The sequence below is a fragment of the Lygodium microphyllum genome, chromosome 4 (genome assembly GCF_053477565.2).
Source record: "Lygodium microphyllum isolate KBCC chromosome 4, Lygodium_microphyllum_v1.1.10, whole genome shotgun sequence".
NCBI lineage: Eukaryota > Viridiplantae > Streptophyta > Polypodiopsida > Schizaeales > Lygodiaceae > Lygodium > Lygodium microphyllum.
In genome coordinates, this window is record NC_141138.1 from 45,108,069 (window position 1) to 45,122,735 (window position 14,667).

Genomic DNA, 14,667 nt, shown 5'->3' on the forward strand with positions numbered 1-14,667 from the left:
CCAGGGAGGAGCCACTGCCTACCGTCGCGGGCCCCGCCACCTGTCCGTCACGCTACCGTCGTCGTTAAGTTTCCCCCCCACGTGGGGAAACTTTTGGAAGCTTCCTGGGGGGAAGCTTCCAAAGGGCTTAACAAGCCCCCTTTCACCCCCCCCCTCCGTGTTCAAAAGAATTTTCCAAGGACCCCTTTTTTTGTGCATTTTGAAACCACACCCCCCCTGCCCCGGGTTTTAAAACTCCCCTTAAGCCCCTTTCTTATGGGCTTGTAACCCTTTCCTTTCAACCCCCCCCCGGTGTCTTATCATCCCCCTATCCTTTAAACCTTTAGGCCTTAAAGGTCTTATCACCCCTCTTATTCCTTAAGCCAAAAGCACCCCCGTGTCTAAAGCATTATTTGCCCTTCTCTCATGAGTGTTGGAACACGTGTCTAAACCCTTAAGCGCCTGTTCGTGACATATTGAAAACTCCCGTGTGTAAAATCCCTTATCTCCCTTCCCTTGTGACATATTGAAGACCCCCTCATGTTTAAAGCTCATAAGGCTTCTTTTTTTTCCTTAGCCTTTCCATTTTTCCCGTGGGCTTTAAAAAAGCCGTGTGCTTTATAAAATTCCTTAAGCCTTTCTCTTGGACTTAGGGATTACTCCCCAAATTCTCACGTGGTTAAAACCCTTAGCTGTTCCTTACCCTTTCCAAAATACCCTTGGCACTTTGATTTTTTCCCTTACTCGAAAAAAAAGAAGAATATTGAGGTGCAAGGGAGTAACGGTGGAATTCTGAAAAGAAGTGTAAAGCTGCTTCCATGTCCGAAGGACTACAATTGCAATGCCTCCTAAGAAAATCCAAGGCGCAGCCATGGGAGGGTCATCTCCTGGTATCCATGTGGATATCTCACCCCAAACCCAAGTTTTTCCTTCTTAATTTTATATAGTTGTAATTCAATCATGCAAGATGAATTTTTATAAATAGGATATATTTTGTCCTAGTTGTTCACGACGAAGGAATTTAGTCATTAATACATTTAATGGAACATGCAAAATAAATAAAGCATAAATGTATTTTTAACAAATAGCTTTATGCATGGAAATGAATTATGAGCTAGATTGTTACCCATTAAAATAGTATACTTCGATTAAGCCTAAAGGTATAAAACTGCATCTCGCACTATTAAACCCTATTCTTTTTGCAATGAATCATCATGGAAAGTGCAAATAATGAAATGACTCTTACGATGCATAAACTCTATGAAATTATCATTGTTAATTGCATAAATTAGCAAAGAAAAGGTTACTTATTTAGCATGAACTTTTGTTCGCAAAGAAAAGAAAAGAATAGTTGAAATTAACTTTGCCTGACCTCAAACCGATAAGTTAAGGATTGAAAAATCAATTTACGCATAGTCAACGAATCATGTGGAAGTAATCTTGAAATTATCTTCTAGAGTTAACCAAATTGGCATAAAACCTAAACCCCAAGCCACAGAACACTTATTCGGAATAAGTTAAATTCCAGGAAATGCTTATACCTTAAATACTTGCCCACATTCACTAAATGTAGGGACAGTGAATTGTAATCGTAAAATGAACTAGGGTTTGTCCCTAGGAATCTTACAAAGATGAAACTTGGAAACCCTAGGTCTAACGATGTCAGTCTAAAAAACCTGAAACCAATTGTTTCATGACTCCATTGTCGCATGATAAGATGCAATACTTGCGCTGCAAGTGCGGAATCATATAGTCTTGTGATTGGATCACAAGAAAAAGGCCAAATTCTCGCGATGAGGATGGCAGATCCTTATGCAAGCTATCTTGCAAGAGGATGAATGCTTTAGTATCCTTCTTGAGTAAGGAAGATTATTTAGAAACTAAAGACCAGCCGATAGATGGAAGTAACCAATGAACTCAAGGTTTGACCAAACTGGGTTAATAGGGTACGCCCTAACCCAGGATATAGGGGATTTTACCAAGTTGCAAGTCATCCCAGATCGAGTGCTGGACGCATTCGAAAGGAACGATTCATTTCTTAGTAGTTTGCCAACAATAAAAACGATCAATGGAAATGTTTGTGCTTGCTATAGATTTTAGAGCATTGTTTGGCTTTGTTTGATCAATAAATTAAAGGATAAATGGATATCTATACTTCAGGTTGAAGTCTTGAAGGGAGTGCCAGCTTCAGTTACCCTTGACAGCCTGCCTGACCCTAACCTAGGGGGTTGTTGACCACACCGGGAACGTGGACCGAACCCATCGTGAGAGGTCTCTCCATTGAGCGCTACTTGGAGCAGGAGGACACTTGGGTGCCAGGGGGGCTCTGGCCGTAAATCCCTCGCCTTCCGGGTCCTGCACAAGAGGCTAACGTGACTCAGGATTGGATCTCGAGGCCCGCATACTAGTCTACGGGCGAAAACTTGGAATAGTGATCCCTGTGGATTGCTGGATAGCCTTCGGGCGGATTGTGGATAAGCCTACGGGCGGAACTCTTTGTATTTCAAAGATAAATATGATGACCTGTTAATAAAGAACTTGTTTGATATTGTTTTTCTATGTCAAGTGATAAGATTACGTGAAGGAACCAGTGCCTAACGGGTTAATTAAAGAAGCTGGTTGTTACATGTCCAACTAATGCGTTAGATAAGTAAATAACTAAAACAACCTAAGGAAAGTGCGGAGGATGGGCCATAGGTCCGTCCTACGGATGGGTGGTCTCGGTTGGCCGGGAACTTTTCTCAAATCAGGAGGAGCAGTAGGATGATCGTCAAAGGACACGAACAACAAAAGCGTTGACCTAGAGTTATGATTTAACCCGATTTACGTTGTTTTAGGGGAACGGAATGGGACTATGCCTTATGGCAGCGAGGTTGAGCTTTGCATCCCTCTCGTTTCCCATTCTCCTTGAACCAAGTGCAGCGTGAATCTGCTTCGGACCTGGCATTTCTGCGTAAAGTAGTTCGCTTGGGTCCGACACTAGTGGCTGTTAGGAAATGACCAATCAGGAAAAACCCTAATTCAGGTCGATCCTAAGTGGTAACGGCCGGAATACTTCCGCTACATGGCAGACGCGGAAAGCCCTAGATCGTAAACCCCGTAACATTCCATGGGAGTGCCGGGCGGAGCTTTCTAGACATCCTTTCCGATGGACTGCTAAAGACGTGTCCTGGATGATACTAGTGACACGTTACATTGAGTCAATAGATACCCAAGTCAATATCATTATAGATCAAGCTAGGCACTTTTTGTATGAGGTAGATTTAGTGGTAACCTGGCTATCTAAGATCTTGTATTCCATGGGAGCTAGAAGATGATGCTTAGGACAACGGAATAGACAACTATCCAATATTACCACCTCCTCTTTTAGGCACTTTTTGTATGAGGTAGATTTAGTGATAACCTAGCTATCTAAGTTCTTGTGCTCCTTAGGAGCTAGGTGATGACGTTTAGGACAAGGGAATAGAGAACTATCCAACATTACCACCTCCTCTTCGAGGCAGATACTTGTCATGTGGAATTAGTTTCCAAACAAAAGGGAAGTTAGAAACCGTGCATTCAAATATATATGTCCTAGAAAATTGATTCAAAAACTTGATTCTTTCTAGGTTATCTTTGGCTAGATTATGGTTGCTAAGGTGTATTAGACTATATATACCTTGGCTTGCAAATCTACAAACTTTTAGCTCCAGTTAATTTTCATAATTGTGGACCCAAAACTCTATAAGGAAATCAATCTACTCATAAAGAATGGGTAGAAATACTAACTTCAATAGGATTTTACTTGTTGATCTTGAAAGATTGGACCATTTGAGCTAAGATTTTTTGAAAGTGAAACAATATGAAGAACTAAACCTCTTGCAAGATTTCTTATTCATAGATCTAGATATCCCAATTCCATCATCATGTCCATGATCACTGCTCCATCTATTTCTATGTCCATGTCCATGATCTTTTTAGGTAAAATATTTTGAAACCTATTGCACCAAAGTTTACTTCATCTCTTGCAGCTCTACATTCATGATCACTACTCCATCTATTTCTATTTCACTATCTTTCTTAGATTATGGGGTAAAAACGTTGGCCAATATGTTACTAGGATGCATGGCATTAACATACTAATACAATGCTACCAACATGGGATCTGTATGGCTCTTCTAATCATACTTACTCTGACTAGTCACATGCATTTCTATCATAAGCCAATCACATAGGACTCTAGCCCAGCTTTGAATACTTACTTTGCCAACCATAACACATCAAATGTTTCTTTGCCAATCAAGTCTATATTGATCAATAGAATTACCCAATCCTTAAACCATCATAATCAATTCTTCCTACTACTAAGGCTAAGGTTGCATGGGGCATACACATTCCTTGGCTCCTCTAGGGGTCACTCATGGACATGTATGAATTGCATGGGCTCAAAATAAGGGATTTTAAAAATACCACTTTTATACATTTATTACATACAAAATGGTGTAGTATATAGGGGTTATATTATAGATTGAATAAAAAATGGTTGTGTTTTATTAAAGGAAAATTCACAAATAACAATATTTATAAATAATCCTTGAACATGGGTTATATAGAGGATATACATATAATGAAACCCTAGAGCCTGGACCGTTTGGCTCCCCACATTATTTTACAATCTCATCCACCTTACATCTCTAAGCTTTCATCTTGTTGTTGATCATGACTTGGAATATATCTAACCCAGATGTTGCTACAATTTGACATTTTCTTGGGATATTTCTTATTGTAACTATTCCAAGATCTAATCAACGACATGAAAAAATCGAGGACATATAAGACAGATGAGATGCTAAAAGAATTTAGGGGGACAAGCAAGCCATGCAACGTATATACCCTTTGCAACCTCAACCTTAGTAGGAAGAATCAGTTATGATGGTTTATAGAGTGGGTAATGCTTTTGGTTGAGTTGGATTTCACTAGCAAAGAACCATTTGGTGTGCTGTGGTTGGTAGACAATATAATCATTCAAAACTAGGCTAGAGTCATGAGTACAAGAAAAAGAGCCATGCATGTCCCATGTTGGCAACATTATATTAGCATGCATTCTAACATGATATTAGCCAATTTTTTTACACCAATATGTGGACATACAAATAAATGCAGCAATGATCATGGATACACATGTGCAAGACAGGAGGGAAACTTTGGTGCAAGAGGTTTCATAAGCTTTTACAACAAAATGATTTATTTCTATGTTCATGATCTACCGTTTTGGATTGAAAAGGAGCTAGTGATAACTCAACTATTGACTTAGTCAAGTGTACCTTTTAGTATATGACATTGACTCTTGGTCCCCATCCACGATGATATCATTTAAAAATTTCCTCCATACTCAACTTGTATAGTGGAAACTTGGTAATCCACCACCTCATGATGAATTGCAATTACTATCTAACATTTTAATGCTTGTTACTAGCCAATAACACATTAAATACTTTTTTCAAAAACTTATCATTAAATCATAGAACTAGGTCCAATATCTAATCCATGATTAACTTGTAGGCTTTTGTGATCCACTACTTTCCTAAAGTCTTGATTATTGTATCTCACCTTTAGCTTCTCTTATTAGACCATCCTATTCATCATCATTATATTTTCTTTCTCTAGAACTAAATTCCTATTTTCTCCCTTCTTGTGTATTTTTTCAACCCTTTTAAAAGATCCACTTCTTACTCACTCCTGCTTTTCCCAATTTATGTTGGCTTTTGCTTTGGAACATGTAATCACCATGTCATCCACATGATGCTTCTTGTAGTCCTCCACCATCATTACTTTGAGAACTCACATCTATCATGCATGTCATACTTAAATTGCTAATATCTTTGTCCTTATTAGGAACTAGAGTTTTCGGTTTTGCACAATCTACTATCCTGTGATCTTCTCTACTACTCACTTCTAAAGGTAATTCCACAAGTACTACTGCAACTAGGGGTCGTTGTTGTGATACATTGATTTTTTCATTATTTCAAATTCATACTATTGTCACTCCTATCGCTACTCTATGCTTTGCCCATAATTTACAATTTGGTCTAATGTAATGATATGAGCCCCAGATTAAGGATATGATCCTCTTCATGTGTTCTATTCTATGGTTGTCATGGGGAAAATCTCCTTGGTTCCATAAATCCTCCTGAGTATCTAGAATTAGTAATTACTTGATTAACTTGTACGAGATTTCTTGGTCTCACTCTTGGATACATCATAGGTGTTGTGGCTAACTACTTCTTACATTTGGGCTATACCAACATGATGTAGTCTCATGCCCATTTTTTGGTATATATGACGAAACTTTCTCCTTTTTCGCTTGCATACTAACTCCAAAATATCTTAGCTCATCTTTGCTCTTCCTTTCCAATTTAGTTTTTGACTTCTTCAAAACAACATTGATTGTCCTTTCGTACTTGGATGATCCCGTATCCTTTTTTCTTTTATTCTTCTTACTTTGTGTTTTCTTCTTGCTTCCTCATCTTCTAAATCATTTCACTCACCTTCGACTTTGATACAAAACTTGAGTCCTCATCTTTATTCTCTATTTACGAGTCTAATTCCTCCTCAGATTCTGAACTATCTTCCTTACTTTTCTTCCTTGATCTTCTCAATTCGAGTCTCATCTTCCTTAATCTATTCAATTTAAACCTTCTCTCCACCCTACTTGTAGCTCAAACTAAGTCATCAAAATCATGATTTTGAAGATCAATTTTTGTATTGGCAAAAACACTCCTAATTCTTTAATGTAAGAAAGGTGGAGTGGAAGTGAAAGCATAAGTGGAAGCAAGAGGTATGAAGGTTCAAGAAAAGAAGAGATAGATTGGTGCATGGAAACTCCAAAAGTCACAATGTGTGACCTCCCTTCCCTTATTCTATTGTCATAGTAATAATAAACAATAAAGTGACAATGATGGATGGTTGCCACCTCTAGTGTGCAAATGAGCAAGGACTAAGTACAACTAAATATAGGCAACTAGACATAAGTAGCCTTTAACTCTCAACAGCCTCCCACTTAAAGGCGAATATGCTACTTGAGTGTGGAGAAAAACAAGGAAATTTTGACAATGTACATAGAAATATAAGAGGGTGAAAAATAGACATTCTCTCATCCTACTCCCATCATCTTTCTAAGAGACGCATCACGTTCCACTAGGAAAGTTTTAGTGAGAAAATCTAAAGAATTGTCATTAATGGAGATCTTGACAAGTTCTATGTGCTTGTCCTCAATCACCTCTCAGATGAAGTGATAATGGACCTCAATGTGCTTGGCATGTGCATTAAAGACTAGACTACATGTGAACTAAATGACACTCGTAGAGTCTAAATGCAATGTAGGAGACATAATCATACCAAGGTGTGCCATCAAATGGCATAACTATTAGACCTCCTTGCAAGCCCATGTAGCTACAATGTATTTAATCTCAATAATAGACAATGCCATGCATTTTTATACCTTGGATATCTAAGAAACATCACCTTTATAAAAGGTAAAGACATAGTTAGAGGTGGACTTTCTACTACCTCCATAACACTGTAGCCCATGATTCTAGTATCTTGGCCACCATAACAAATGGACATATTAGGAGTGCCCTTAAGGTATCCCATGATATCCTTCACAGCATCGTAATGTTTCTTGCCAAGTGTCGCCATATAATGAGCTACAAATCCCACTACAAATGCTTGTTAGGTCTGGTGACTATCATCCGCATACATCAAGCTACCCACCATAGATGCATATGGGATCTTGACCTTCTTGACCTTATCGTCATCTAACCAAAGACAATCTACCTAACTAGCCTTCACACTAGAAGGTAATGAGTAGCTAATAGATTTATAACCCTACATATGGAGCTACTCAAGGAATTTATGAGTGCACTCATTCTCTAGTAAGTAGAGGAGTTTCTTAGAGCAAATGCATAGAATGCATATCACAAGTATATGAGAGGCATGTTCCATGTCCTTCATCTCAAAGATCTTCTTGAGCTGAGTCCTCAAAGTGTTCAGCTCTCATCATGAGCACTCCCAATAATCAAAATATCATCCACAAATAGCATCAAAATGATAAGGCTACCACCATGGGCATTCTTCGTATAGAGACATAGATCCATATCTCCATAGGTGTAATATTGTGAATGCATAAAGGTATCAAAATTATGGTATCATACCCTAGGTGCTTGATTAAGTCCATAAAGACCCTTCCTCAATCTCCACACTAATTGTTCCCTATCTTTTCCTCAGAGCCCTTAGATTATTACATGTAATGTTATCATGCAAGTCCTCATGAAAAAAAACTCATTTTCACATCCATCTAGTATAAGTCATCTTGACCACAAGAGAGAATATCTCATTAAGACCAACTCCCTTCTTCTACTTAAAAGCCATACATTTCAATTTCGCCTTATATACTGGCTTGGGGCAACCATGGATACTCTTCAACTTATACATCCATTTGCATATGCCAATACATATTTACCATTTTCGTGGAGGTGATAAGCGTCCAATCAATTGATGGTATAGGGACATTGCATTGGTTTCTCCATAGCATTGAGCCACCCTCTCCAAGATCAATGCATCCGAGCAAGGATTAACAACTGACTGCAGGGTTACAACATTTGCATCTCCACAACACCCTTGAGAATCACCCCTAGAATGAGGAGGATAAAATGTTTGCGGCTCTCTGATGCACCCACCACAAGCACCACCTCCACTAATTGAGTGAGGTGTCCCTAAGCCTCCCTTTATGGCTAGCTTAGAGCATAAACTCTCCTTGCTAGAGATCGATAAGTCAAAGCGTACCAAGGTAGAATGCACTAAACACCTAGACGAAAATCAAGACAACTCTTACCATATCTTTGAGTCGCACCATCTGATCCAAAGACATATGCATGAAGATCTCCTGCAACTCCTTATCTAGGTAATCCCTTAGCTCATCCTACTCTCTAGATCATCTATAGTAACTTGCATAGCCTAATTAAGGATGTTATCACACAATCAAAATAAGGGTGAAGGAGAAGCATGATAACATATATTTACAAAGAAGGATGTTTGTTAGAAAACATGTAATAAAATATCGATAAAATAAAATAGTCAATGATTTCGAAAAATGGATGCAAATAGTTAATAGAAAACACTTGGAGATGGTCCCACAATGATGATCAATACAATCCAATGTCGTCACTCCTTTGTGTACACCACCAAGCACACCAACGAACCAAGAATCTAGTAGAGAAGAAGAAGAAGAAGAAAAAGAAGACAAAAAAGAGCTTCAACTTCTCTTAATCCCTCACTTAACACACCTCTCATTCTTTCTCTCTCATTCACTCTCAACAATGGAGGCAAGATGATAGAATAGAAGAAGAGAATAGAAAGGTTCAATAGTTGCATTGATAGAGCTTCCATGGCATGGATATACCAAAAGGGTTGAATACAACTAAGACCTCCCACCTTTATATAAACACAAATTAGGGTAAGGGTTAGATCACCTCCCTAGGATAGTACAATATTTTAGGGTCAAGGTTTGCTACCCACTTTGCATTTTAGGGTTTCCACCACAGTGATTTAGGGGGCCTGCACCCTCTTTTGGGAATTCTATCCCCTTTGTGGGTTCAAAGTCACTCAATCCTCATTCCATCCATGTATGTTAGTGCAAATAGACCAAGCCTACACTAATCTAATCACAATTATATATGTGCAACCCACGGAATACATGCGGGTGTGACAAATACAATTTGAGGTGATAAATATGATGTGCACTATGCTCTCACAAAATAATACATCAACGATAATGTGATACCCATGAAGTATAATAATAATGCTCAAGTATCCAAAATAATATAATAAAGTTCCAAAATAACAATCAACCACAAAATAGTAGCTAACACATATGCATTTGCAGCCTTCTTTTCTGGTTAGACACGTGCCAATCCCATGGCACTCATATCATATGTGGCATGTTGGAGCTTGCAATAAAGATGTGGAATACTAGGAGTAGTCCATGGAAGAAGTAGTCTTTATGGAGAAATAAATGGTGATGAAGAACTGAGACTAGTAAAGGTGATGCGTTTGATGAAGAATGATGTAATAAGGAACTAGTACCGAAGAGTATGATGCTCTTGTTGATAGCGTAGATGGTCTAGAAATAAGGCTCAACGATAATAGCATGAAGGATCAATGATATCTCCACTGAGGAAGAAATCATGGATTGGGAAGGGAGGATAAAAAAGCCAACGATGGTGATGGTTCTTTAGTTCTTTGAATGGTCCTTCACAAGAATCCCGCAAGCCAACTTGTGCTCTCCCTAAGGAGTGTGTCAAACTTACTTGTATAGTGATTTGTCCATATGCAAGTGCGATTGGGAGATGTAAACAAACTCCAGGAAAGCCTGGAGTGTTGTCTTAGACTTGAGAATCCAGTTGGTTAACTATTATTGTGCGGTAAAAAGTTCAAGGTGATAGGTTATCTGAGCAATCCCAGAATGTCCTACCCTTGATGTTCCCTAATTTTGAGTAGTGAGGCTAGGGCTAGGGGATTAGAGATAGAGACTACCAACCAAAGATAATGGATGCACCTAGCTTGAGGACCCCTAGGTGTAGTGAAATGTGAGTGAACTTAACAAATCATAGAGCTTTTTCTCATTTTTTTTCTCCAAGTAGATGTACAAGTGATTGACTTCTCAACAAAGAGTGGTTACAAAGGTGAGTAAAAGACACCCTTTGATCAAAGAGATATGGCTTAAGAAAGGTTTGAAGGTAAATGGGTGATTCTGGATGAAAGGGGTGTGTACACCAAGAAAATCTACTATCCACCATATCCTCGAGTAAGGCTATAGATATAGTATGGTTGGAAGAAGAATTCTTGCCAACCACAGTAATGCAATCAATCCTTGTGTTGATGTTGAAGAACATAGATGGCATGCCATCCTCATAGGGAGTTTGTGGGCTATAAGAGATTGACTATGAGGTGGAGATAATTGCAAGAAACTATGAATAAATATCATATTAGAGAATTTGGAAATCTCCCAAGTTCCAATTTCAAATAAGGAGTAAAAATTTGACTAAGTGGCTAAATCTTAAACCAATATTTGAGAGTGGCCGGACTTAGGGGAATTGCCTATATAGTATCTAGGAAACATAACAGGATAATATTTGACCATGTGTCTAAATATTAATCACATTAGAAATTCCCAAAATTTATGAAAATTCTGAATTTTTTGAATATGTGGTTAATGCAGGATCCATGCAATTTTTGTAGACTTTAAGGAAACTCGAGGACAGGAGATCATGCAATTGTAAGTGATAGATTTCACTCTCATTCAAAACATTGATATTGGGAATTTAGGGAAAGTTATGTCTACCATGCTTCTCAACATCATAGTTTCTTCCATACCTTTTGGGTAAGAGCAATAGAGAACATTTGACTTTTGATTAGAATAGCAAAAGGCACAATGGGCCCTTTCGTCTACTTCAAGAATATCATATCTTGATTCTGGTTAAAGCCTCTACACCTCTTCCGGTTTCTCTCAGAGATACTCCCTCTTATTCTTCTCCTTGGGAATCTTACAGGCTACTTTCAAAGCTAAACTATCATGTTTCTTCAATCACTTCTTGGCGATTTTCTCTCCCACTTTGATAAGCTTTTGTACTATACTAAGTGGTAAGGGTATTTTGAATCTGGAAACTTCATATACATTGAAATAAAAAATGATGGTCTCCTCCCTCTTTTACTTCTCATGATAGGTCTTAATGGGCTCATGTAGATCCTCTCTTTGTGCTTGGATGACTTGCATGCCAATTAGATACTCCAGCATGTCTTGAGAGGTAGCCCAAAGGACTTGAACCATCTGATCAAAGCGCTCTTGGACCTAAACATCCTATCAAAGTGGCATGTTTGGCATTGATGGTGGTTCATAAATTTTCACCATAGCTCCCTCCTCGTGCTCACCAAAATTTTGGGGTTTCATGTAATCAAAAGAAGGAACCATGTCCTCAAGAGGCTCTATTGCAATGGAGTCTTTAGCAAGTGACTCTTGCTGTATGTCACATGACTCATGTTGCAACATTCCTATATCTCTCATTTCTTAATCATTATAGACCATGTAATGTAAGTGACCAATCATCTGGCATCAAGTTGGATTCAAGGTGAATAAAGTGAGCTCCTTGCTTCCGATATCTACAATCCTCAAAACATCTACCCTTCCAACATGTAGTATGAAACCCTTCCAACATCTACAATCCTCAAAACATCTACCCTTCCAACATGTAGTATGAAACCCCTAAGGGATGAAATATCCTTCTTTCTTCTCTCCTTTTCTTTTCACAAAATAACATGCTATCCACATTGTTAGCTGCACCATAATGATAGTAAACATTTGAAATGTTGAGCTTCTTGCTTTATAAACATGGAAAGTAGCTCCTCTCTCAAATCAAACCATCAGAAAGGGAAGAAAATTGGAGTAGTATGCAATCCACATATGAATGAAGGAATATTAGATAATAAGGTGACAAGCATGTTCTCTAATATATGGCCTTTCCACAAATAGTAATTTCAATTTAAAGGCTCCAGTATCTCCTCAAAAGCTATGCTATCATTCTCCTCCACTTGTAATGGGAGCACTAGACTATGCTCAAGAGGCTAGACTAGATGCAAGTTTTGTTACAAGAATTCTGATTATAAGATAATCCCACGTAGGGGCACAAGGTACAATGATAACTTAAGAAGATACAAAAAATCCCACAACCTAGGACCATAGGTATAGACAACATGACTCAATAGGATATGAAGGATTCATCCCTCTATGTCGTCTTGGGATCTTCTCCTATTGGTGGGTTCCTTGAGGTGTTTATTTGAGTGGGTTTCTTTACTTATTGCATCCAATCCTCAAATTATCTCTACTCAGAGTGTGTGTGTTCTTTCCTTTGCACTTGTGCTCAATCAAGCTTTCAGCTGTCCTTAAGTGTACTTCAAGTGCAAAAATTCAAGGTGAGTGCAGAAAACAAGTATTTAAGTGGCTTACGCACTCTCACTTTGTTTTAGGTTTGATAGGCTTGTTGACCCACTTTTGGCCGTCTTGTCAAATTTTAGGGTTTCTTGCTGCATTGTCTTACTTGTTTTAGGTTTGTTCAGGGTCTTTGGCTCAGCTAGCTGTTGCTAGGACTTTGGGTCTCACAATAGCCTACTCGAGTTACTAAGTGGTTGTGTGCTATGAATTTGCCTATTCCCTTCACCAGAATCGAGTTCTGCATGTCGAGAGGACTCACGAAGGTTTATGCGACCGAACTCTAGCCGAGTCTGGTCTAATTTCCTGAAAATTTGAAAAAATCCTAACTCGTCCCAACTCGTCCAATCTGCAGGGGCCGAGTGATGGATTCGAATGCACCAAGGACCAAATGGAAATTCTAGGCTGAGTGTGTCGCTTAAACAGGCCGAGTTGTTGTGGCGGAGGGCTGAATGGGAAGCTCGAACAAGATGACTTAGACGGGGTGATTCGGACAGGCCGAGGAGGTCTATTCAAATGGGTCGAGGGGGTCTATTCGGACGGCTGAGGGGGCTGAGGGCCGAATGGGATAGATTGGCTGAGGGTTGAGTTGCGAGTGGGCCGAATGATATGCTCGAACGAGCGAAATTGACTAGTGGGTCAAGTGATATGCTCGGACGGGTGGAATTGACTAGTGGGCCGAGTTGGCCAAGAGTAAGTGGATTGAGGGCCGATTCTCAGACTTGGCCCAAGAACCGGCCACTGGGACAGGCCGAATGGCACGCGATGACGGCAGCGAAGGCATTAATTTACTCAAATCTTGTAACACATGCAATCATATCACACAAGAACTTCCAAATCAGTACCAAAGCATAAGGGGAAGGGCTTGATATTCCTGGAATGCACGGTTGACTCCCTAGCGGCAAGATCAAATCGAATCTCCAAGAGATGTCTCTCTCTCTCTCTCTCTCTCTCTCTCTCTCTCTCTCTCTCAATATTAGGGTATGAAATGAGCTCTTCCTTGACCTCTTGGCTCTTAAACCCCTTCCCGGGTAAGGTTTTGATGTCCTCAATCACTCACTTGTCGATATTAAACATCCCAAGCACTCTTTTTTTCCATTTTTGCATGATCTGTGCCTTGTTTTTCCCTGTTTTACAACAGCAAACCCTATGCCTTTTCGATCCGATTTCCTAATCCTTACCTATGCTAAATGCAACAAAGATCTAACGCAAAAAATTAAAATGATTTCTCCATCTTTTCCAATCATCAAACCAACAAAAGAACCCAAAATACTTACTTGTTTCTAAGATCAAAAAACCCAAACTTCCTACCTATCTCAAGCTTCATTTCGAGGATGAATCCCTTACTGTGACGCTCGATATGAGGTGCGCAAGTGCTCAAGCTTGAATCCGTTGGTCTCGGCAACAGAACCAAAATGTAGTGGGAACTCACGCTCAACCGCCAAGACCCATGGACTGCTGATTGTTTCAAGCGTTTGAAGTGAGTTCTCATGGCTATCTCTCACCTAGTCGACACACCGTCGATCCTCTCGGGGTGTAGTGAGCTTACCTTGATGCCGAAATGAGTTGCCTCCTCTCTCGCCCACACACGCTGATAGCTCCACGATCCTAGATGCTAGCTCAAGCATCCTCAAGCCTCCTCCATCTCCAAGCTCCATCAACCATAG